Here is a 25649-nt window from a genome sequence, read left to right as displayed (position 1 = left end):
GAATATTGAAGGAAAACTTTGTCTAATTTGCATGTCACCTTTTCTACATATCTTACGTATACACCAAAAAAAAGATCAAGATGGATGAATAACAAAAAATTCTTCTAACTTACACTTTGCGGAAATATACATGAATCTATCAACAGCCCGCCCCCCTTTCCCTACCTCAATCCACTCTTAATCAAGGGGTTATGTTAAACTGGCTACAGTATCCTAAAGTATATAGTTCTATTATAGGAAAAAAAAATCGGTGGTGGTTCATTTCTCTATTAAGAATAGGGACTTGAGGTCCCAGCCAAAGTGAATTAATGCTGCTATCAGTGTGAAGCCTGTATCATGGCTTATTATATCTGATTGAAGGGAGTGAGGGGAACGGGAAACCATACCTTTCACAAAATCATAAAAGTAAATTATTACAGCATATGAAAAAGAAATAGCCTGGAGGAGGAAAAAGAAATAAAAAGGAAAAGAAGATCCATGCACTTGTGCTATTTACTAAAAATAACAATTTGTGATGGGTATTGGCATCAGGATGTGCAATTACTTCTTCACTTGCACTGAACAGTGAGTCTGTCCTCCCCTTAGGAAGGCTCAGAGCAAGGTGTTTCCGGGGAGGAGAGAGGGGGAAAGACAAAGGAGCTGATCCTGAATCTATTAGCTATAATGAACAGGTAGTAAGAAGCAGACACTGCCACATAACATAAATTACAATCTAAATGAGATATTCCTATTTACATAAGCAGTTCCTGAGGCATTATAAGCTAAGTTCATGGGAAGAAAGTCTTCCAAATGCCATTCATACCACTAGGGATAATTGCAGGGCTAGAAGCATCCATCCCATGGCTGGGGGACCATGGGATGGTGTTTTAATTTTCAGTTTGACTTACATGCTGTTGTCATATCATAGGGACTACAGTTGCAGTTTTACAGCATGGTTTTTCTTGGCTTATTTTAGAACCACAGATAGAGTAAGCTTGCAAATCTTTTAATAAGGCAATTACATTCAGACAAAGATTAGATCTCAGGGGCACAATAGATTTTTGCTATATTATTCAGTATCTTTTTGATATTCCACTGTCACTAGACAAAGCTGTGAATAGTAATGTGACAAGTCTATTCAGAAGACAACAATGAGGGTTTCCTTAATTGTGTTCGCTTGTATGCCACACAAACCCTCACTTAATTTTTTTTTCCTGTTTTGAAAAAGCAGAAAGAAAATACTATTTAGAGTCACACCAAAAAAAAAACACCTTTTAATCTGTCTTTGAAATCTGCATTTTGTATTTGTGAAATGAAAATGTTGAGATAGTCAATCATTTAATTTTCTATTTGATAAAAATATCTCATGATTCAAAATGCCAGTCTTAATATAGGAATGAATTACTTGGTATGACAAAAACAAAAATCCATAAGCATGGAAGAATTGTTTAAAAATATGTACTTTGAATGACATCATATAGATTTGGAAAATCCACATGTGGTTTTCTAATGGTTGCTAATTAGAGAAACTCGAGACAAATATTTGTCATATGTTTTCTTCAAGTCTTAACATTCCCCCCTACAACTTAAAATTCTTTTAAAAAGATTACAATGAAAATGTAAGATATATGGTTATTTTTGGAAAATCCAATTTTACATTAATATACTAGTTTATGTAAAAGAAGAAAATCTTGGTCATATGATCTAGCATTTTGTTAACTTTATAAGGTAATATTTATAAGTTGATTTTTCAAGTTGAGTGTAATGCTACTTATCTTCATTGTCCCAAATTGAGATTGTGTAGCTAAAACTGAATTTATGGACCATTGTTTGAAACTAATGAGTTTATTTATTTATTTTAATAATTCTTTATTGTTGGAAGTATTAAATAAGTCTCTTTTTTCCCCCATTGACCCCCTCCAGCCCGCCCCCTCCCCTTGCCCCAGGCCTTCAGCACCCTATTGTCTGTGTCCATGGGCCATGTATATATGCATATAAAGTCTTTGCTTGATTACCTCCCACCCACCCACCCTCCCCCGCCTTCCTTCTGAGATTCCAAACTCTGTTCCATGTCTCTGGATCCACTCCGTTCATCAGTTTATTTTGTTACTTAGATTCCACATATGGGTGTGATCATGTGATACTTGTCTTTCTCTGACTGACTTATTTCACTTAGCATGATACTCTCCAGGTCCCCTCATGCTGTCTCAAAGGGTAAGGGATTCTTTTTTTACTGCTGCATAGTATTCCATGGTGTAAATGTGCCACAGCTTTTTTATCCACTCATCTACTGATGGGCACTTGGGCTGTTTCCAGATCTTAGCTATTGTAAATTGTGCTGCTATGAACATAGGGGTGCATACATTCTTTCTGATTGGGGTCTCGGATTTCTTAGGCTATATTCCTAGAAGTGGGATCACTGGGTCAAAATGGCAGTTCCATATTTAATTTTTTGAGGAAACTCCATACTGTTTTCCATAATGGTTGCACCAGTCTGAGTTCCCACCAGCAGTGTACTGAGGTTCCCTTTTCTCCACATCCTTGCCAGAAAAACTAATGAGTTTATAGGAGGAATTATCCTTTAAGGGTAACTCAAGTAGGACCAATGGAAAATGATGTAGAGGAGAAAGTGATGGGTTCTAATCTGGATTCTGTAAGTAACATTTTTTTTAAAATATATTTTATTGATTTTTTACAGAGAGGAAGGGAGAGAGATAGAGAGTTAGAAACATCGATGAGAGAGAAACATCGATTAGCTGCCTCCTGCACATCTCCTACTGGGGATATGCCTGCAACCCAGGTACATGCCCTTGACCGGAATTGAACCTGGGACCTCTCAGTCCGCAGGCCGACGCTCTATCCACTGAGCCAAACCGGTTTCGGCTGCAAGTAACATTTTTACATCTTGGTTTTACTTAATCTTCTTATATCTGCTTTCTCATGAGTGAAATAGAGGACATGCCTAATATGAGGATAGAATAGAAAATAGATGAGAAAATTTCTGTAAATGCAAAAGCAATGCACAAAGACTATGACTAATAATAAGGATACAGAAAACCCAGGAATGTTCCATAATCATAAACTTGAGAGTTTCATACACTGAATCACAGAAAGCGGTACGAATGTGATTAAGACTGTACATCAACAGTTACCCTCAAAGAGGTTTCCAGGTAGAAATCAGCAAATGACTCAATAAAGTAATGTTATAATATCTTAGAAAATAATTGCTGGTAGAGCATTATTAATTTATCAAAATATTCTAAGTGAGATAAGCCAGTCGGAGAAACATAAATATCACAAGATCTCACTCATATGTGGGATATAATGATCAACATAATTTGATGAACAAGAATAGATCCAGAGACAAATGGTAGGGGAGAGGGGGTTAGAGAGCAACCCAAGGACTTGTATGCATGCAAATTAGCATAACCAATGGACACAGACACTGGGGCAGTGGGGGCTTGGCCTGGGGTGGGAATGGCTGGGGGGTGGAGGAGGTCAATTGGGGGAAAAGGAGACATATGTAAAATTTTAGACAATAATAAAAAAAAAAGAATGCAAAAGAAATATTCAGAGCAACATTTGCCATCTTTATATCATCAAATTAATTTGATACATTTTTGGAAATGATTGATAGGGCTAGAGTAGTGATTTTCAACCAATGTGCCTCAAGAATTTTTAAAACATGCAATACTGACTATTTAGTCAGGGACACTGACTTCTTTTCCCTTAGAAAGATTGTCAAATAAAAAAATGACAACAGCCAACACAACAATAGTCCTCTGGTATAAATACTCTGTCTTGAACCATAAACATATAGATCATATAACAGAGTTGCATCTTACTCATCATAGCTTATAATACGGTTGCATCTGATTAGTTAATTTTTGGTACCAGAAATCCTTATATACAAAAATATAGGCACCAAATTTTTTTAAAAAGTCACTTTGGAGCAAAAAAAGGCAGGTGATTATGATTATTATTATTTCTTTTGTAAATCAATCAAAATCATAACTTTTTTTTGATCAGATCTGCAAAAAATATATTTAGTGTGCTGTAGAATTTTAATAGTTTAGCTGTGCTATGAGATGAAAAGGGTTGAAAATCACTGACCAAGACTTTTCTGCGTATGAAAAGCACTACAAAGCATTTTGGTATTTTTGAGTGAAAATTAAAGAGAATACTTAGAGCAAGTATAATAAGTAAGAATTTAATAAACTGTTTCTAGTTAATCACGATGTTTTCACAAGCACTAGTTGTAATGAAAAGACAAACTGGGAGCTTCAACATTACTGTAGAAATCTTTACTTCTATGAGTTTACCAGCAGCTTATCATTGAAAGAAACTTGGCTAGTAGAGGTCAGACTATAATACTCTATTTGTATCTGGTGCTTCCAAGAATTATAATAAAAATAATGACAGTACTTCATGATTGTTAGTATATGAGCAAGTTAACATTCACAATCCTGCTACAAAATAAAACAAATATTGCTGCTAAATTACTTTTTAAGTTACATTTATTCTATAATTATACAATTCAAATAAACAAAACTAGTCCCTTATAAGGCATAATTTTATCTTGCTTGTGTCCTTAAAATAGATTTGTCATGGACATTAAAATCTCACACAAAATGTTTGATATTTACTATAGAAAATCTTTTTTTTTTTTTTTTTTTTTTTTTTAGTTTCTCATGAGAGAGAGTTCATAACAGTTGGCGACATATATAGAAAATCTTAAATGTAATTTTTCAGCATTACATTCTACTTCTACAGATTTTAATGAATGAATAAGTTCTTTATTGACTTTGGCTCGCAAGGTAAGGCTATGTAACCTAGGGAATTACCAAATGTTGGCAGAACAAAAGTGAAAAATCAATAGCGATTGATTACTTAAACTCAGAATTTCAGGGTACTCAGGTAGGATTTATTCTAAGCCAAGCCCCCAGTAGAAGCTCACTCTTTGAATCTATTTGATTTGTAAACTGTCTAGAGAACACTTTATCATACCAGGTTACTTTGCAATCAGAATTGCTATTTTAAACAAAGGCATCCGACTTGTTGGTGAATCTTGTGTAGTTCCTGCAATTTGTTTGCTTTTGTTCATGTCTGTATTAGTGTCCACCTGCCTCACACTATTTTTATCCTTCTGCATTTTGAACCTTCTCTTCAGACGCTCCTCCTGTACGTTGTTTTATTTCAGGAGACAGTACTCCTGTCGTGTTGCCATATTAAATGCTGGGGGAGGGGTGTTACCCACCTGATCTCAGCCAAACCAGGCTGGCCCATCATTCAACTGAGAACCAAGAGGGACTCAATTGGAAAGCGCCACACCATGCTTTTTGTATGTTGCACCTGCCTCTTGGGGGTCATGCTAAAAGTGGCAGCACTTTCACAGACAGAAAAACTGGCAGATGTTGGAGGTGATTAAAGGGATGATTATAAACTGGCACACTCTCTCCATGAAAGTGTGTCTGTGTTTATTCTACTACACTTAAAGCTTGGCAGGTCTTGGAGATATGGCTAGGCTGGGAACACTCTGGCAGGACCACTGTTACTTATCAAGAATTCCTTTCCCGAGAAATTGGGATCAAATGCTAAGCAACTCAATTTGTCAACAAAATGCATAATGCCATAAATTTAATGTTTCTATGAACGTAGCAGAATACTCTAAAATTACTTTTACAAAATGGTTGGTGAATATTACAAATACTAATTCTCTTTTCTTTTTAAAATATATTTTTATTGACCTCAGAGAGGAAGGGAGAGGGAGAGAGAGAGAAACATCAATGATGAGAGAAAATCATTGATTGGCTGCCTCCTATACGCCCCTTACTGGGGATCTAGCCCAAAAACCTGGCATGTGGCTCAACTGGGAATCAAACTGTGACCTCCTGGTTCATAGGTTGACACTCAACCACTGAACAACACTGGCCAGACACAAATACTAATTCTTAAAATTAGAGATGTTGAGTTCTGTGATATTAGTATGCAATTTTTTATGAATATTCAGTTTTTGCATGGACACATCGTTTTGTGTATACAATTATTTGAAATTTAAACTATCCATAAAACATTTGGGCTTCCTGTAATCATGATTACATTATACATTATACTTTTTTTCTCTAAAAGAATTTTCTGGTTATAGTATATTGAGTCACTTAGTTGACTCTAACAACAAAAGCAATCCTTTTTATCTATTTAACTCTCACTGTACAATTCTTGTGGCCAGGAACAGTAAAATTCATCTATATATTTTTAGAACCTAGCATATCGTACCATCTCAATAAATGTCTTCTGAATTAATGTGTGGACTGGATGAGAAAACACAGCCATAAAATTACATAAGAAGAATTGAAAATTATGAACCTGAGCTCATAAGACCAAAAAATAAGTACTGACACAGATGAGTTATTATTGAAGACCAGAATTTTCTAATTTTATGTTTGTTTTTTTTAAAGAATGATACTGGGCACAGGTGGCCCTAGTTCTCTGAAGTCAGCCTAGAAACAAGTATAATGAAGGTAAAGTTTTCATTTTTCCTAAAAGCATCAAAAAGTGTACAGGAAACAAATGTTGATCTGCCTTATGTCCTGTAACATGCTTGCTGCTGTTAAAACTCATGCCTCTTACATGTTTGAGCCTATCAACAAATGATAAAATAACAAAATTTAATTTGGGCAAGTACTCATTGTTTGCCATTAATTGTCCCATCTTGATAATATGCATAAGACTTCATGAAAGTCAATAAGTTATTATTCCTCCCAATATAACTATAAGTAAAACTAAGATCAATACATTTACTAAATTTCTTTCATTGTGAAGCTATTGGAATTTGTTCATTTTGTAGCTGTCAGTTTAAAACAAACATAAGTGTACATACAAGCACACAGGATGACTTGGGAGAATATACATATTCATGGAGTGGATATTTAGGAAACAAATTATCAATTTGAACAATAACTTATGTTGCTCTTTATTTTCATGATTGGGATGGCTTTTTCTTAAAGTTATTGCAGCCATTATAGCTTTTCATGCATTTTTAAGTTCAAGCATTATGTTTTTAAGTAATGTTCTAACTTGGTTAATATTTTCAAAGAATGGAGTTCTTGGTTATTTTCAAAGAATGCCACATCTCAATTAATGTTCCAAAATATAGCATTATCCATTGAAGAATTTCCAATAGGACAGTGATAAATTTGCTGCTATTTACTTTCTCTTTTAGAAAGCTTCAGTTTACAGATCAAATTCTGTTCCCAGGTATGTAAGGATACATTCATCTATTTATAATGCATATTTATATACATTCACGTAATAAATCCAGAAATTATTATGTAATGAATCTCTGGGTTTTGATGGAAAGAAAAAAATAACTAAGACAAAGCACCTTTAGAATTTCTTTTACAACCTCTATCTCACAAAGATGTGAATAAGACTGTCTTCACTAAAATGTAAAATTAAAAAAATATTTATGGGTTTAATAACTAAATGTTGCAATTTGGAATTCTAAGGAATGAAATAATAACTAAAGAATGAAAACACATTTCAATAAATGTAAGTCAATAAACAGGAAGTAGTAGAAGAAGATATCAGGTGAAAACGAGTTTCAGGGAACATCTAGGAAACCACACAGACACAAATATAGGGACTTGCATAGGGGACATTAGACGGGTAGTTCTAGTTGAATAAAAAATGTAAAACCCTGAAAAACTGGGCATGTCTAAGGAAATATATCAAAGTAGCATGATTTGAAGAAATTAGGATCAGAATGTCAGAACAAGAAGGTAGCTGTTACTAATAACTGACAACAGGTCAAGATGTGGCTTAATTAACCTCTATCTTCCAATTCAACCAATAGCTTTTTAAGACTGTAAAATTACTTCTTTACTGAAGGAATGTTGGTGTTACAATAAATTCATATGGCACAGTTCAGTGGAATTCAAGAGTTGTTTTAACTCATAAAAGTAAAGTCAACCAGTTTCTCCTTAAAGATAAAATAGGCCCTAAGCCAGTGTGCTCAGTGGATACTTCGTCAGCCTGTGGACTGAAGGGTCCCAGGTTCAACTACAGTCAAGCGCATGTACCTCGGTTGCAAGCTCCTCCCTGGCCCAGGCCCTGGTTTGGGCACATGCAGGAAGCAACCAATCAATGTTTTTCTCTCACATCCATGTTTCTCTCTGTCTTTCCCTCTCTCTTCCACTCTCTCTAAATTTCAATGGAAAAATATCCTCGGGTGAGGATTAAAAACAACAACAACAACAAAAAAATACAATACAATAGGTTGCAGATGTCTTCTTTTTCAGAAGCAGGAGAGTTTTGTGCTTACAATGCTTATTAGCATAGAGGCTTTAGGGTTCTGTCTACTCTCTTTTAAAAGAATGGGTCTAAAAGATGGATTTTCTATTAAAAGTTTTTGCTAAAATGAAAAACAAATATTATATCAAAGTTATGCCTTATGTGTATTTATTTAATAATGATTTAAAAATATTTCTGCCAGACACTGTTCAAGGTGTTGGGGATATAGCAGGAGCTTAAAGAGTTGCTTTTCTCATGGTACTTTTCATGGTGTCCTTGTGCGGCAAGACAGACGATGATCAAATAAAGTTGTGATGTATAAGAGTGTGAAAAGTGTTATGAGGGCCAAAACCGGTTTGGCTCAGTGGATGGAGCGTTGGCCTGAGGACTGAAGGGTCCCGGGTTCGGTTCTGGTCAGGGGCATGTACCTGGGTTGCGGGCACATCCCCAGTGGGAGATGTGCAGGAGGCAGCTGATCGATGTTTCTCTCCCATCGATGTTTCTAACTCTCTATCTCTCTCCCTTCCTCTCTGTAAAAAAATCAATAAAATATATTTTTTAAAAAAAAGTGTTATGAGGAAAAAGCATCATATCACAGGGGGTGCTATTTAGATAGGATTGTCAAAAAAAAACACACCAAACACCCTGTTTGATGTGATGAAATTAAGCAAAGACCTGAATAAGTGAGGGAGAAAACCATGTAGCTCCTTTGGGGGATGAGTAGAGATAAAACATCACAGTTTATAAAATTCACAATAGCTATAGGAAGATACATTATTATCATTCTTAACCTTGTGGAAATTAAAGTGCAGAGAGGCCAATAAATTGAGATTACCTGCCTAGTGAAGAGAGGTGTTACATGAATCCAAGTCAAATTTTGTTAATTCAATAAGTGTTATTGCCATTTGTTAGGCAAGTGACCTTGCAAAAGTTACTTTCTCTAAGACTCAGTTACCTAATAATTAAAATGGGTAAAACCTCATAGCGTTATAAGGATGATAACATAATCTCTATTGAGTCATAGTGTTGGCAGTGGGAGTGGGGTTCCTGTAGTGTCCATGAGAAAAAGTATTTTCAGGAACCCACCCAGGAGGAGGAGGTCTGGTGGTAATATTTATTTGTGATGGAAAATTAAAAGGATGCCCCTCCGAAGGGCCATCCCTATCTGTCCCACCGTGTAAAATCAGGGCCAGAAATACAGTCAGTGGCCAAAGATCCTGCGCCACATTAAAGCTCAGTCCCAGCCCAGCACTGGGCCAGCTTGGCTGTGTTCCCAGCTGCAATCCATTGCTTCTGGAGCCTGGGTTTGTAGTCCATGCAGCCAGTACATAGGGCCACAGGCTACTCGGTAGAGAACAGGAGAGCACACAGGATGAGCATACAGGCGAGCGTAGTTCAAGAGAGAGAGAGAGAGAGAGAGAGAGAGAGAGAGAGAGAGAGAGAGATTGATTTTAAGCAGGAGCTTTTTCAAAATAACCAGTTAACTTTCCAGGATTTCCTGGGCTTGCATTGACTCCACCCCCTAGCCAACACTTTTTTCTGAGGTTAGACTGAAAGCTCTCTATGGTTAAGTACCTCTCTTGCACCATTTTGACTTTATTCCACTCATCCCTATTTCCCTTGGATCTTTGGGAAATGGAACCACGGTTCTCTGGGGGAGGAGTGTAAAGCTAACATTTCCTGGTGAAGCAAACAGGTCCAGTATCTCCGCTGACCATGCTCAACAATGTCCGAGGTCCCTGCTCTCTTGTTCTCGTTAACATCTAGCTAGCTACAGGAACAATAGCACGATGTTTGGCACACGCACCCAACAATCCTGACTCTAGATCAGGGCTCAGTGAACCATAGCCCTTGGGCCAAATCCTGTCTGCTGTCTTTTTTTTTTTTTTTAAGCCTGTGAGCTAAGAATGGTTTTTACATTGTAAATGGTAGAGGAATCAAAAGAATATTCTATGAAACTTAAGCTTCATTCCTTATATCTGAAGTTTTGTTGAAACACAGACACACTCATTCATTTATATTTTTGTCTGAGGCTGTTTAATGCTGCAACAGCCCAGTTGAAAAGTTATAACAGAGGCTTTATGGCCTGCAGAGCTAAAAATTTACGATCTGGCCTTTTACAAAAAGATTTTGCTAACCCCTGCTCTAAATGCAAGTGACCCAAGCAACATTTCACTTCTTTGACTATAGCAGAACCTGACTGACACGGTTCCAGAATAGTAGTCATTCCAGATTCTTCTTTTTCAACCTAATCCTCCTACATTCAATCTATCAAGTCCTGTCAGTTTCGTGGGGAGATCATGTGAATACAGTCATTTCCCTCTTCAACCACTTGAGAGGCTGAATATATAAACAAACAATGGTCAGAACATATATAAAATAGAACTCCAACCTATAACCTGAAGCAACCTGCCAGGTGAAATAACCCCCTTATCCTATATAATAAAAGGGTAATATGCAAATTGACCAAATGGCGGAATGACCTGTCACTATGACATGCACTGGCCACCAGGAGGCAGATGCTCAATGTAGGATCTGCCCCCTGGTGGTCAGTGCGCTCCCACAGGGGGAGCATTGCTTAGCCAGAAGCCAGGGTCACAACTGGTGAGACCAGCGGCGATGGCAGGAGCCTCTCCTGCCTCCGCTGCAGGCGGGCAGTAAGAAGTGAGGGGTCCCAGACTGCGAGAGGGATGTCTGACTGCCTAAGCTGGCAGGCAGGCACCCCCTGAGAGGTCCCGGACAGTGTGAGGGTGCAGGCCGGGCTGAGGGAACCCCCCTCTCCCAGTGCACGAATCTCTAGGTCTCTAATGTACTAGTATATACTAAACATCCCAGGAAGCCAGCCTCCCACAAGTCTGATTTGCACAGATTCTGTTCTGGCTTTCAATTTAGTACTAAGCAGAGAAAGCTAAATATGTAGCCATCACATAGGACGCCCTGCTTCTTGCTTGCCCACAGCTTCCCTGTGCCAAAGGCCTACAATGAGGACATACCTGACGCCTTCCCTTTCCTCCCTCCCACCTGCATCCACTCCTCTGCCTGCTTTTGAGTCTGTGCCAAAAGGGAAGTGATGGTGGCCGACTCCTTTGCTATAGCAAGCTTGAATAAATCGTTTTTGCTTTTCTCACTTTGTTTTCATTTATTTCCACACACCCTAGAGCAAACCGCCCTCAGCTCTTGTCTCCACAATGGAGAAGCAACTAAATGGGCGTTTCTGTCCCTGTTCCTTCAGCTTTCCTTCCTGCCCCTTACACTTTGCACTGAGGAGCTGAGTGGCCCTTCTGAAATGCTAAGTCTGATCCAATCAAGCCTAAATTTAACTCTGCCATTGTACTTAGAGTAAAACCCAAACACCTAGGTAAGACTAAATACCTACAGGGTGTGTTTCCCACCTAATGTAAAAATGTCATCTCTTGACTTTCTCCCCTTTATTCAGTTTGCTTTAGTTATATGGTCTTAGGTTTGTCCCTTCAACCCAAGTTCTGATGTACCTTAAATCCTTTGCATTTATCTCCTAAATTGTGCAAGGCTAAACACTAGCATTTTCAACTTTGCAAAGTGATCCCACAACCACCCAGTCTAATGCACTTCCTCCCATCCCAGTCCCACCCTTAACTTCTTTATTGCTGTCTTATTTTCCTTCAAGTACTCATCAGCATCCAAAAGTATCTTATTTTCCACCTGTTTCTTATCAGTTTCTTTCCCACTTGACTAAATAATCTATTAGTAGAAACTCCATCTGACATCTTGTCAGTTATAGTTGTAGCATAAATATGTTGTTTTTTCTCTGTCTACATCTGTTTGGTTTTACTGCTCAATTTCTAATGTACTCTACTAAATGGGGAAGAGGTGGTGTGGATAGGTTCTGCTCAATGTCTCCAGCAACATATAGAGGCTTTCTTTATTTCATTGAAGATGGGAGTGCACTTTATATCTCATTTGACCTTTTTCTTTTTCTTCACCTTATGCTGTTTGTATATATTGGATCCCTTATTCATATATATATATATATATATATATATATATATATATATATATGTAATCTATCTATATAAAAGGCTAATATGCAAAGTGTCCTCTTGGGAGTTGGACTGGGAAACTGGGAGTTCGATCACTCGCTATGACATGCGCTAACCACCAGAGGTTGGTGTGGAGTGAAGGAAGGCTCTGGCTGGCAGCCAAAAGGCCCTGATTGACCCTGAATGCCGGCCAGGCCTAGGGACCCTACCTGTGCATGAATTTTGTACACCAGGCCTCTAGTATATTTATAATTATAAGAATTACACACACACACACACACACACACACACACACACACACACACACATATATATATATATATATATATATATATAGAGAGAGAGAGAGAGAGAGAGAGAGAGAGAGAAAGAGAGAGAGAGAGTGTTTATTGAAATGGGAAAATTGGACTGGAAACTCGTGGTGTTCCCATGGGCAGGATGGTTCCCGGGCTCTTGTCTGGTGGAGTTGAAGAATGAAACCATGGATGAAAGGTGGTATAGCAAAGATGGAAATTTATTGAGAAACAAGCACAGACTCCCACGTGGGAAGGGGGAAGAGTCTCACAGCACAGACGCCCATGTGGAGAGGGGGAAGGGTCCCACTGAGTCCCTTTTCCCTAAGGTTTATAAAGGCTGCAGATCTTTGTGCCTTGATATCCCCTTTGTTTGATCAGCATTCCCTTTTGATATGGTCACTATAGCAACTCCTGAGCTCAAGTCTCAAGTGAAGTATGTGAAGTTCCCTCCTTCTTCTCCCTTATTGTTCTCCAGTTCCCTCTGGGCTTTTCTTCCTCCCTTTATTTTATGAATGTGCATCTTCTGCTGCTCCCAGCTCCCTTGTCTTATGGAAATGCAACTTCTGCTGCTCCCAGCTCCCTTGTCTTATGGAAATGTGCCCTTTTGCAACTCTATAGCCCTGTGCCTTTTCCATGGATCCTTTAATTTCTAAAATTACCTAAACCTGCCTATTTCACCCCTAAAAATTCCTTTCATTATTGGGGTGGATATTTAAATAATAAAATAATAATATTTTATTATTACAAGCAGTGATACAGTAAATATTTTGTTCATTTTTTAAAATATATTTATTTATTGATTTCACAGAGGAAGAGAGAAGGAGAGAGAGAGAGAAACATCAACGATGAGAGAGAATCATTGTGCCTTGGCCGGAATCGAACCCGGGACCCTTCAGTCCACAGGCTGACCCGCTATCCACTGAGCCAAGCCGGCTAGGGCTACTTTGTTCATTTTTACAAGTATTTCTGTGGAATAGTATTAAATGTGAATGTTGTCTCAAAGACTATGCCTATTTTAAATTTGATAGATATTACTGGATTGCTTTCTAAAAAGCTGAACAGATTTTTATATTTCTTAATAGCACCTGTTTCCCCATATCTTCACCAGTACTGGATATTGCCAAATTTTTCGTTTGGGTCAATCTGATATGTGAAAATGATATATTACATTCTTATTTTAATTTTTCATTCAATATAAGAGACTGAAAATTTGTATTATTTTATGTAAATTGCCAGTTCATATCATTGCTCTCTAAAGCAAATTAAATTGTCTTTCTTAAATGATTTTTATGAGCTCTTTAAAAAATTCAACATTATTCTTAACATATATATTGTAACTATTTCTGATTTGTCTGTCACTTATCTTTTAACTTTGCTTTTGGCATCTTGCAGCCAAATCTATCATTTTTTTCCCTTGTGGCTCTTTGACTTTGTGTCTTGTCAGTGAAGAACTTCTTCAATAAAAAATTATAAAAATATTTCCCTATAGCTTTATAGATTTTTAATGCTCATATTTTTCATCCATCTATAATTCTGTTTAACTGTAAGTGATATAAATTGAATTTTCCCTTAGTAGATAGCCAACTGTCTCAACATTATTTACTGATTTGCCAATTTTCCACCTTTGATTTAAAATGTTAATTTTATCTTCTACTAAATATCCATATATATGCATGGTTATTTCTTGATTTTTATTTTTTTTCGTTAAAACAGAATTAAAACTAGTATACATACAAATTAGAGAATAGGATATATACAAAAAGTGCACAAATTGTAAGTAAGCAGCGGAAACATTTTTACAAAGTGAACATACCATATAAGTATCAGCTAGGTAAAACAATAAAATTATCACTATTTCAGAAACTTCCATTTTCTAGATAATCAGGATTATCTACAAAATATCAAATATTGACAACCATATCTTTTATTTTTTTAATTATTATTATTTTTAATTTTTATTGTTGAAAGTATTACATATGTCCCCTTTTTCCCCCATTGCCCCTCTCCAGCTGTTCCCCCCCCCCCCCAACACACACACAACTCCCTCCAGTCCCTCATCACCCCACTGTCTGGTCTATGGGTTTTGCATATATGCATACAAGGTCTTTGGTTGATTACCTCCCACCCACCCACCCTCCTCCACCTTCCCTCCAAAATTCCACACTCTGTTCCATGCTTCTGTGTCTCTGGATCCACTCGTTCATCAGTTTATTTTGTTCATTACATTCCAATGCGATCATGTGATACTTGTATTACTCTGACTGACTTATGCCACTTAGCATGATACTCTCCAGGTCCCTCCATGTTGTCTCAAAGGGTAAGAGATTTATCTTTTTTACTGTTGCATAGTCTTTTAGAAATATCTTTCTTTTGCTTATACTCTGGGCCAGCAGTGCCCTGGCTTGGTTAACCTTCCTGCGACATGTTGGGAGGATTATGAGTGTCCCTCTATGCCATCTCTTCCATTGCTAACTACTGGCATACTTTTTCCCCTTTCCACCCAAAAGGGTATTTCTTAATCTATAGTGTGTGACGTTGTGAAATTCATCCTGAACTTGTTGGGTGCAGACAGTACTTCGGATTGGATCCATCAGGTGAGAAAATTATATAAAATAATTTACCATTTGTCAAGATTGACATATTTTTAAGCCAATTTGTTAATGGTTTGAATTATATTAATAGATATTAATAGACAGTTTAATGTAGAACTTTTCTTTCTTGTGGTAAACCCTAACATGATGCACTCCTGGGTCAGATTTGCCAATATTTATTTATCATTATAAAAGGCTCTATTCATGAGTAAGAGGAATCTATAGTTTCTTTGTAAACAATGATTCTGGTACAATGTTTGATAAGGTTCTTACCTTTATTCCTATGATTTGAATGAGTTTAAAAAACAGGAACTATCTGTTCTTTCTAAATTTGGTAGAAATATTTAGTAAAACTGGGCTTTGTGCATTTTGGGGAAGAGTAGATGTCAACTATGCTTTCAATACAATTTTTTTCATTGTTGTTTGGTTTAGGTTTCTTCTCTGTTTTACTTTATTTTTAAATATTTTTTAACTTGACAATTACAGTTAATATGCAATATTATATTAGTTTCAAATGCACAATATAATGATTAGACACATAATTTAGGATTGATCACCCTGAAAAGTCTAGTAACCACCTGACACCATACATAGTTATTACAATAGTAGAGGCCCAGTGCACGAAATTCGTGCATGGGTAGGGTCCCTAGGCCTGGCCGGCGATCAGGGCTGATCGGGGCCTTCTGGCTGCTCTCTGGGGCCTCCCTTCCCTGGCTGCCAACTACTGGCCTGGACCTTCCTTCATTATGTGCTGCCCTCTGGTAGTCAGCACACATCATAGAGAGCGACTGAACTCCCAGTCTCCCTGTCAAACTCCCAAAGGGAAAATTTGCATATTAGGCTTTTATATATATATATAGATTATTGACTATATTTTGTATGCTGTACTTTACACTATTGTGATAATTTCTATAACAGCCAATTTATACTTCTTTTTAAACTCAAATTTTGTAATTGTAAACCTTTCTGGGAAATGTTCTATATTTTTCCATTTCATCGAATTTCTCCCACCCCAACCTGTTGGACTCAACCTCTGTGTTATTGTCTTTAAAAATTACCTCCCAAATTTCCTTTGCTTGTTTCTAATTTAACTTATTGATACATTTGATCTAAAAAATACTTTCTAAAGTTTTTATTTCTAAAGAAATAGTTTTAAAATTGTTTCTGCTTCTTTTCTAATTTTAACTCAAATTTTTTATCTTTATAAGTACCAACTACTTATTATAGGTTGACTTTGTTAATATAATTTGGCTTTTTGTATTAAATGCCTCATTCACTTATGTTCAATAAATTTCTGCTATGTGCATTTAAGTATATATATTTTTTGCTAAGTGCTTCTTTGCTTATTACATAGATTTTGTCAGTATTTTCTTAACTGTCTCTAATTTAACATTTTAATTTCTTTTTAATGTAAGTAATTTATAAGGGTATTTTCAAATTTCAAAGAGAGAGATTTTATTTTAGCTGTTTTTCATTACACATATTGAGCAACTTGATTACTTTTTCCATTTGCCTTGCATTATGAGATAATCCTATATTTGAATCTCTCAGTTTAATAACTAATTTTCACCTGTATTTAGCCTGTTATTCAGCCATTTTGTTTTGTTTTTATTTTAGCACATATTTTTAAAGTTTGTTACTGTCTTTTATTGCAGCTTATTTTCTTTTTTTAAAATATATTTTATTGATTCTTTACAGAGAGGAAGGGAGCGGGACAGAGAGTTAGAAACATTGATCAGCTGCCTCCTGCACACCTCCTACTGGGGATGTGCCTGCAACCAAGGTACATGCCCTTGCCCAGAATCGAACCTGGGACCCTTCAGTCCGCAGGCCGACACTCTATCCACTGAGCCAAACCGGTTAGGGCGCTTATTTTCTTTTACTTTTAAAATAAAGAGGCAGTATTCTCAAAAATTTTCTGAGAATATTTTTTAAATGTAATTTTAAAATTTCCACTTTGTGTATTAATTCTGATCCTTGCAACCTCTGAGTTCTATTTCTGTCTTACCTTTGACCCTGTCACCATAACTGTTGGTGACTTTTGATGGCCCATTGGTACTTACAGACAGTGATTGTGGCTCTGGAACAGGTACCAGAGCTTTGACGGTTTTGTGGACGTCGGGACTGAGTCTTACGACTGTGTGGCATTTTTGCTGGATGAATTTTTCCTTTTTATGAGGAGGCTCTTTGGCCCTTGTGATGGCTGTAAGTTACCTGGGCCGAGGTCTTTCCCCCCTGCCTTGGGACTCACCCTGTTATCTCCCTGGAGGAGAACTAAGTAGTGGACCCATCAGCCTGCTCCCAGGGCCCCCTTTTCTCTCAGCTCTCACCGTTTAGGGTCAAGAAGTTGTTTTTGGTTTGTAAAGGAAAACTCACTTTTTGGACGTACTCTCTTTTGCGATTTTTGGTTCCTTTTGGTGTTGGGTTTCTTAGCTGCTGGGTTTTGTCCAACATTCATACACACGTACACACACACACACTTGCTCGCTCTGGCCAAATGCTGTGCACAAACCGGAGGGCGCCAAGCCCGCGCGCGGGGGTGACTGCGCACGCGCAGGCCGCAGGCCGCAGCGGTCGGACGGAGGGCCGCGGGCAGCCACGGGGGCTTCTGGCGCGGAGCCCTGAGCCCCAGCTCCGTGCCTGCCTGCCGGGGTCCGAGTCTGCAGCACCCTGAACGTGCCACTTCCTGATGAAATCGGAAAGTAAGTGTGCCCGGCCAGCGAAAGACCGACAGGGGAGGCCGCCGATAAGGCCCGGTGCTGCTAGCGTCGGCCGCCTCCTCCCTGCTTGCTGCAGAGGTGAGCTCTGTGTCCCCCCAGGCCGCTTGCCTCTGTGTCCATGCAAACCGCCCACCCGCTGCCAACCACAGCCCGCACCTGCCGAGGCCTCCGGGCGCTCACGGACCGGAGCCGGGCACAGCTGTGACCGCCCGGCCGCGCAGACCTAGGCCCGGTGTGGGCTGAGCTCTGGGGCTGGCGCTGCTCTGCCCCGACGCCCTGGCAGTGATGGCGAACCTGATGAGCCCGGCGTGTCAGCATTTTGAAAAACCCTAACTTAACTCTGGTGCCGCGTCACATATAGAAAATTTTTGATATTTGCAACGATCGTAAAAACCAAGACTTATATTTTTGATATTTATTTTATATATTTAAATGCCATTTAACCAAGAAAAATCAACCAAAAAAATGAGTTCGCGTGTCACCTCTGACACGCGTGTCATAGGTTCGCCATCGCTGCAGGCTAGAGAAAGGCTCGCCACAGCCTCTACAGCCCACAGGGGACTCCATTTCACTGACACACCGACCTCCCCAAACAAGGCTTACTGTCCCAAGCTGGCTGAGTGCACGTTTTCACCACGAGAACGAGCAGCTATCCTATTGAATGAAACGGCCTTCTCAGCACAAGCGGAGCTCCTGGGAGGAAAACGTCCCTATTCCTTGAACCTGAGTGTGCGAGTGAGCACGCAATGCAGAGCTGGTGTTAAGGCACCTTGGGCTCCCCAGCTGCACCCTGCTCTGGAGAGAGAAAGATGCTCAAATTAGTGCACTTCACACAGTAGGGGGAATAAAAAAATAACACACACACACACACACACACACACACACACACAATGCACTCAACTCGACACACACAGACTGAAAGGAAAGGGTTGGGAAAAGATATTTCATGAAAATGGAAAAGGAAAAAAAAAGAAAGCTGGGGTAGCAATTCCTATACCAGACAAAATAGACTGTAAACCAAGGCTATAACAAGAGACAACTAGAGACCCAGCAATTCCACTTCTGGTTATTTATCTGAAGAAACCCAAAGCACTAAACAAAAAAGACATGTGCGTCCATATGTTCATTGCAACATTATTTACAATAGCAAAGATATGGAAGCGACCTAAGTGGCCATCACTAGATGACTGGATATAGAAGAGGTACATATATATAATGAAGTATGATTACGCCATAAAATAAGAATGAAAACTTGCCATCTGCAACAACATGGATGAACCCAAAGGGTATTGGTAGATACAGAATAGTCATGGGTATGTAAAGTATAGCCTATGGACTATAGTCAATAATATTGTAATAACTATATATGGTGCATAGGTACTAGATTGATTGTGCTGATGACTTCCTAAGTTATATAAAAATCTAATCACTGGGCTGTATAACTGAAACTAATACAATATTGTATGTCAACTGTAATTGAAAAATAAAATTCATTTAATGCCGGGGTCCTGCCCCAGCAGGTCCAGGGGTCCCCAAAGGTGTGGACGGAGTCGGCGAAGAAGGAATGACACGGAGGCAACGTTCAGTTGATCAGCATAGGAGCGTTCAGTTGATCAGCAGCCTAGCCAGGATCTCCAGCCAAGTTCTGGTCTGGATCTCCAGAGAGGTTCTGTTTAGGATCTCCAGCCAGGTTCTGTGTCCATGGTCTCTTGTTAGGTTCTCCAGCCAGGTTCTGTCCAGGTTCTCCAGCCAGGTTCAGTCACCAGGTTCTAGTCAGGTTCTCTTGCCAATTTCTGTAGTCAGGTTCAGTCCAGGATCTTTTGCCATGTTCTCTCGCTAGGTTCTGTCTCTAGGTTCTGAGGCCAGTTTCTGTCCAGGATCTCTTGCCATGTTCTCTCCAGCGAAGTTCTTCTGTCTCTAGAGAACGTTCTGTGTAGGTTCTGTGCCTAGGTTCTGTCTCTCTCTCTGTCTCTTGCTGTCTTGTTACATCTGTATTTATACCAGTTGATTCAATCCTATCAATCTCTATTACAAAGGTTAGGGCGTTTCTTATCTCCATTCCAGGGAGTAAAGATTATGTAGCTTAAGCATGATTGTTCGTAGTTAAAGTGATTAGTTACCCGCCTGGCACTTAGTTGAGGGGTTTTATTCCCTCCCTAACTTCAGGGGAAAATCCCTACCTGGGGAAACCACCTTTCTCAGAGACCTTGGTTAAAACACATAGTGCCAAGAAGGTGAGCAAACATATTAAGAACAGTATGCCATATATGCCAGGTCCCTTGAAACAGCAAGGATGGACCGGCTCCCGGCAATTTAAAAGGCTTAATAGTATGTAGTCTCTTGCATCTAGATCTGACTTCTTATGTTTATCATAATGTGTTCAAGGTTCATCCATGTTGTACCATGCATCAGTACTTCATGCCTTTTGTTTTTCCATTCATCAGTTGATGGACATTTGAGTTGTTTTAGTATTTTGACTATTATGAATAATACTGCTATAAATATTCATATATAGATTTTGTGTGGACATATGTTTCAATTCTGTTGGGAATATATCTAAGATAGGAATTGTTGGTTCATATGGTAACTCTTATGTTTAACTTTTTGAGGAATTGCCGAATTGTTTTATTAAGTGGCTACATCATTTTCTATTCATACCAGGTATGTAGGAGGCTGCCAATTCTTCACATGTTTGCCAGTACTTGTTATTTTACTTCTTTTTTTAAAGTACAGCCATTCTATTTGGTGTGCAGTTTCACATAATTGTGGTTTTAATTTGCTTTAATCTGATAACTAATTTTACAGAGTTTCTTTTTATATGCCTATTGGCCAGTTATACATCTTCTTTAAAGAAATGTCTATTTCAATCCTTTCCCATTTTTTAAAAAATAATTTTTAAAAAATATATATTTCTTCATTGATTTCAGAGAGGAAGGGAGAAGGAGAGAGGGATAGAAACATCAATGATGAGAGAGAACCATTGATGGGCTGCCTCCTGCATGCCCCCCACCAGGGATCAAGCCTGCAACCCAGGCATGTGCCCTTGGCTGGAATCAAACCCGGGACCCTTCAATCTGCAGGCCGACAGTCTGTCCACTGAGCCAAGCTGGCCAGGGTGATCCTTGCCCATTTTTAAACTGAGTATTTGTGTTTTTATTATTGAGTTGTAGGTGTTCTTTATATTCCAGATACAAATCCCTTGAGATATATATATATATATAATTTGCAAATTTTTTCTTTCATTCTGTAGGTTGTCTTTTTTTGAGGTGTGCTTTTGAGCATAAACATTTTTAATATTTATGAAGTTCACATCTGTTTTTCTTTGGTTGCTTGTACTTTTTAATTTTTTCTGGTGTTTGGTTTGTTTTTAATAGTCATCTAGACAGATCACAACATGCTGGTGAGTGGAAAAATAAAGTTAGCAGTGCAAAATTGAGTTTCAATTATGAGGCACCAAACAAAGTCAATCAAGCATTTAGAAGGTGGGGGAAAATGATCTTGATTCAGTCTAATTTGTGGGAAAAGGTATTATATCTAAGATACTGTTGACTGATCAAGGTCACAAAGATTTACTCCTGTGTTGTCTTTAACAGTTCTATAATTTCAGTTCTTAAATTTAGGTCTATGATCTTATTGAATTAATTTTTGTATACAGTTGAAGTAAGGACATTTTTCTAATAATTAAAAAAATTTAGATAGGGTTTAAAAAAATTATGTATATATATATATAAAAGCCTAAACGGCCGAACAACTGAACGACCGGTTGGTTGGTTGCTATGATGTGCACTGACCACCAGGGGACAGATGCTCAATGCACAGTATCGGGCTCCCTCCTGTCTGGATTGGGCCTGCAGGGATCGGGCCGAAACCGGCTATCCGACATCCCCCAAGGGCTCCCGGATTGTGAGAGGGCGCAGGCCAGGCCGAGGGACCCCACTGGTGCGCACACTTCACTTGGCATCTCAGTACCTTCAGCTTTCTGCACAGGGTCTGTTTTGGCATCTCCATTTTCTGAGGGTTATTCCCATCCTTGCCAGCACCAGCTTTCCCCCTTTTCCCTTTGGGTACCATCTCTCCCTTCTTTGCAGGGGCCTTTTTAGGCTTGGCTCTGGCTTTGGAGGAGCAGGTTTAGTTGATAACCTGGCGGCTCTTCTCTGTGGATCACCTTGGCTTTATCTCCTTTAGCATCCCCTTCAGCATTTCTCCTGGGCATGGTGGCCATGGTGGCGGGATGTCAGGGCTGGATCCAGGGATGCAGCAGCGCCTCGGCTCTGGTCAGCTCCAGGGTCCGTCTCCTATCTTCACACTGATCTCATTCCCCAACTTTCCCTTTTATATGTTTTTTGGTCATCCTTAGGCCTAACTGATAATACCTCCTCTGGCAGCTGGTGCATTGAACAATTACCACATTAACTGACATTAAATATTGCTAATTATCTTCTACAAATGCCCTGGGATGGGTCATTTTGCATAGATGCTCACTGCCTCAGGTCAAATAAAGACAGACTTGAGAAAGGTGCTTTTCAGGGAGCTGCTACACAGGTCAAATCATGATATTCTCTTGGGCGAGGGTTTTGGGGGAATTCCACACTCAACTTGCTTATTTTGGTGATTGCTAAGCCCAAGGGTTTCACAGCTGCCTCTATTGTGAAGTTGGTTTTCAAGGCTACTGCAATGCTGGGAAGAAGTGATGGGATTAGGGCAAATTAAAATGCCCCAAAATTTCCTGTTCTTACCAAATTTCAGCTGCTTTTCTTGCTTACTGGATTGTTGCAAGGCCTTAGTTAATTTCAGAGTTCTGAAAAGTTGATTTTGATCATTTTTGCCAGTGTTCATTCTTACCACTTTTACAGAAGGCAGATTTTCAAATATATTTTATTGACTTTTTACAGAGAGGAAGGGAGAGGGATAGAGAGTTAGAAACATCGATGAGAGAGAAACATCGATCAGCTGCCTCCTGCACACCCCCTACTGGGGATGTGCCTGCAACCAAGGTACATGCCCTTGATCAGAATCGAACCTGGGACCCTTGAGTCCGCAGGCCTATGCTCTATCCACTGAGCCAAACCGGTTAGGGCAGAAGGCAGATTTTCAGAGGCCCTAACTGCCATTCTCCTAGTGCTCCAATGTATTGAATGTTGATTTCTTTTCTAATTTAGTGTTTTGTTACACTCTTAATTTTAAAAATAGTTTAAAATAAGGATAATACAGAGATGGCCACAAATAAACATAAGAGGCAACGATATACAGTAGTCTCCCTTATTCTTGGTTTGTTAGACGCAATCAAAGGCGGTTTCAAAATATTAAATGAAAATCACAGAAATAAACAATTCATAGGTTTTAAATTTTGTGCCTTTCTGAGTAGCATAATGAACTCTCATGCTGACCCCACTCTGTCCTGCCTGGGACTTGAATCCTCCCTTTGTCCAGCACATCCACACTGTCTAGAGACACTGCCTGTGCAGTTAGTCATGTCATAGCTGTCTTGGTTATCACACTGACTGTCGCAGTATTGCAGTGCTTATGTTCAAGTAATCCTTATTTTACGTAATAATGCCCCCAAAGCATAATAGAGTAGTGACGGTGGCAATTTGGATATGCCAGAGAGAAGCCATAAAGTGCTTTCTTTACATGAAAAAGTGAAAGTTCTTGACTTAATAAGGAGAGGGGAAAAATCATATCCTGAGATTGCTAAGATCTGTGGTAAGAACACATTTTCTACCCATGATAGTGGCCTAATTTATAAGTTCAACTTTATCATAGGTATGCATGTATAAGAGAAAAGAGTATTTATAAGGTTTAGTACTACCCACAGTTTCAGGCATCCACTGGGGGTGAGGAGTGGAGAGTCTGGGAACAGATCCCCTCTGGTTAATGGGGACTATTGGATCTAACTCTCATAACCATTTTAGCATTGTTGTACTCTTTTGGAATCTGTCAGTAACACAAAATCGTCATGGTTTGATTACTTGGGTGTTTCTGTCCTAAGGAGCTTCTATCTTCAGAAGCACTTGAAGTAATTAATGGCCCAGGTTCATGGCTGAGAGCTCAAGCTTTGTTTTCTGAAAAATATGAGTTTAATCTTTATATTCTTATAAGTGTATGATATTAGACATATTACTGTCTCTGACTTTCAATATTCTCATTTATAAAAATAGAAACCGTAACATAGACGGTTTATATAATATGTAATAAATTGAAGATTGAATGACACAATGTAAAGCTTGTTCCTCGATATTATTTAAAGTTGAAACTGGTGGTTTAGATAAAATTTCAGTTGGGGAAATTAGCAGGTGGGATGGTTTATTCATTGTTAGAAATTTAACATCCTCCCACCTCTTTCATTTGGTTACTTGGAAATTTTCCACACTAATTTTTTCTGCTTTTTTTTTTTGTATCATTTATTTATATATTTCAGTTCCGAAAAAACAGTAGTGGGAGACCTTGCCCTGACCTGTCAGTGACCTGCTTCCTCCCTAGTGCCAGGAAGCCTGGCAGAGGTTACTTTTTATCCAGACTCAGCAGTCTGCCGAGCAGTAGTAGGCTTAACACTTCATGTAATATAATAACTTTAAGTATGCTACTATATGCCAATAAGAAGCTCAAATGTTTCATAGAATTGTATCTAGCTTTACTAGTTAAGTACATATAACCAGTTCTAGGACGCAGTGGCATCCAAATGTCAAAATTATCACTTGCCTTTGTATTTTCTGCTATCAGGGTATGCCATTACCTAGTAGTAGGCACTAAATTTATCTAATAGATAAAATGAAAAGGACATCGCTTTTATAAATAGTACTTACACAAATAATGAATAATAAAAAGTAAATTAAATAGTACACAAGTAAAGATTTAAATTAAGCAAATGTGCACACAGACATTTTTAGATAGCTTTCACAATCAAAGAGAATAAAAGCATCCTCCCCAATCTTGCCTTTGGGACTCACAACGAGTAATTGTCCAAGTGTTTTGTTTAGTTCTGTATAAAATCCTGCGTACTTGATGAGCAAACATTTACAAAATTGTAGTTTTTGTTACTAATCCTTAACTTTGAGTTGGCATCTATAAAGTTTATTGGAAGAATACAGAGAGTATATCAGTTGCTTTAGAAAGTGTATGAATTTTGTCACTCAAATGTGATCGTTGTTTTCAAAGAATTAGGGCATCTCCTTATCTAGTCCTGTGCTTCTTGTTGGGTTTTGGTGATGATCATGTATGCTATTCACACGTATGATTTGCTCGCTCAGTCCAGTCACTATTTTCAGAGGTTACCTTTGTGTCCTTCCCTATCTCCTACCTCCGTTCAGTAAGAGGTTTAATAAAATAGTTATTTTGTAGCATATTTTACATTTGATTTGAAATTTTAAAATGTTACTCTTTTTATTTAGAGTGTGAATCCAGAGTATGTGTAGGAAAAAAAGGTAATTGAAATACCAGTATCAAACTCAAACATCTTAGGCCAGACGGTTCCTCTAGTCGTTTATATCCTTTGGATGTTTTCTTATATATGGGTAAGTGGGTCTAGAGTTATTTGATAATTGGCATCAATAGTGCTTTCTCTAGGTTCCATAGAGATCTCCCTCCCCCCCTCCAGTAAAAATTGGAGGAAGCCTAGTTATTTTTAAGAGAAAAGGAGAGGGAGAGAGAGATGAAAACATCAATGAAGAGAATCATTGATGGGCTGCCTCCCATCACACATTACTTAAACTTTACCCCAGTCACTAGGAACAGCTATTACTATTTCCTTTTTAT

The 25649-nt window shown here is 38.5% G+C and overlaps 1 pseudogene across 1 annotated transcript; it reads right to left on the bottom strand.

Annotated features, from left to right (window-relative positions):
- Positions 1-8360: 8360 nt before the first annotated feature.
- Positions 8361-22110, bottom strand: LOC308528441 (non-histone chromosomal protein HMG-17-like; annotated as a pseudogene). The gene is made up of 2 exons: positions 21852-22110; positions 8361-8392 (listed from the first exon to the last, which is right to left on the bottom strand). The product of its transcript is annotated as a non-histone chromosomal protein HMG-17-like (transcript).
- Between the last annotated feature and the right edge of the window lie 3539 nt (positions 22111-25649).

Source organism: Myotis nattereri, assembly GCF_964212035.1.
Source record: "Myotis nattereri genome assembly, chromosome: 12".
Classification (NCBI taxonomy): domain Eukaryota; kingdom Metazoa; phylum Chordata; class Mammalia; order Chiroptera; family Vespertilionidae; genus Myotis; species Myotis nattereri.
This window is presented reverse-complemented; position numbering and strand designations above follow the sequence as displayed.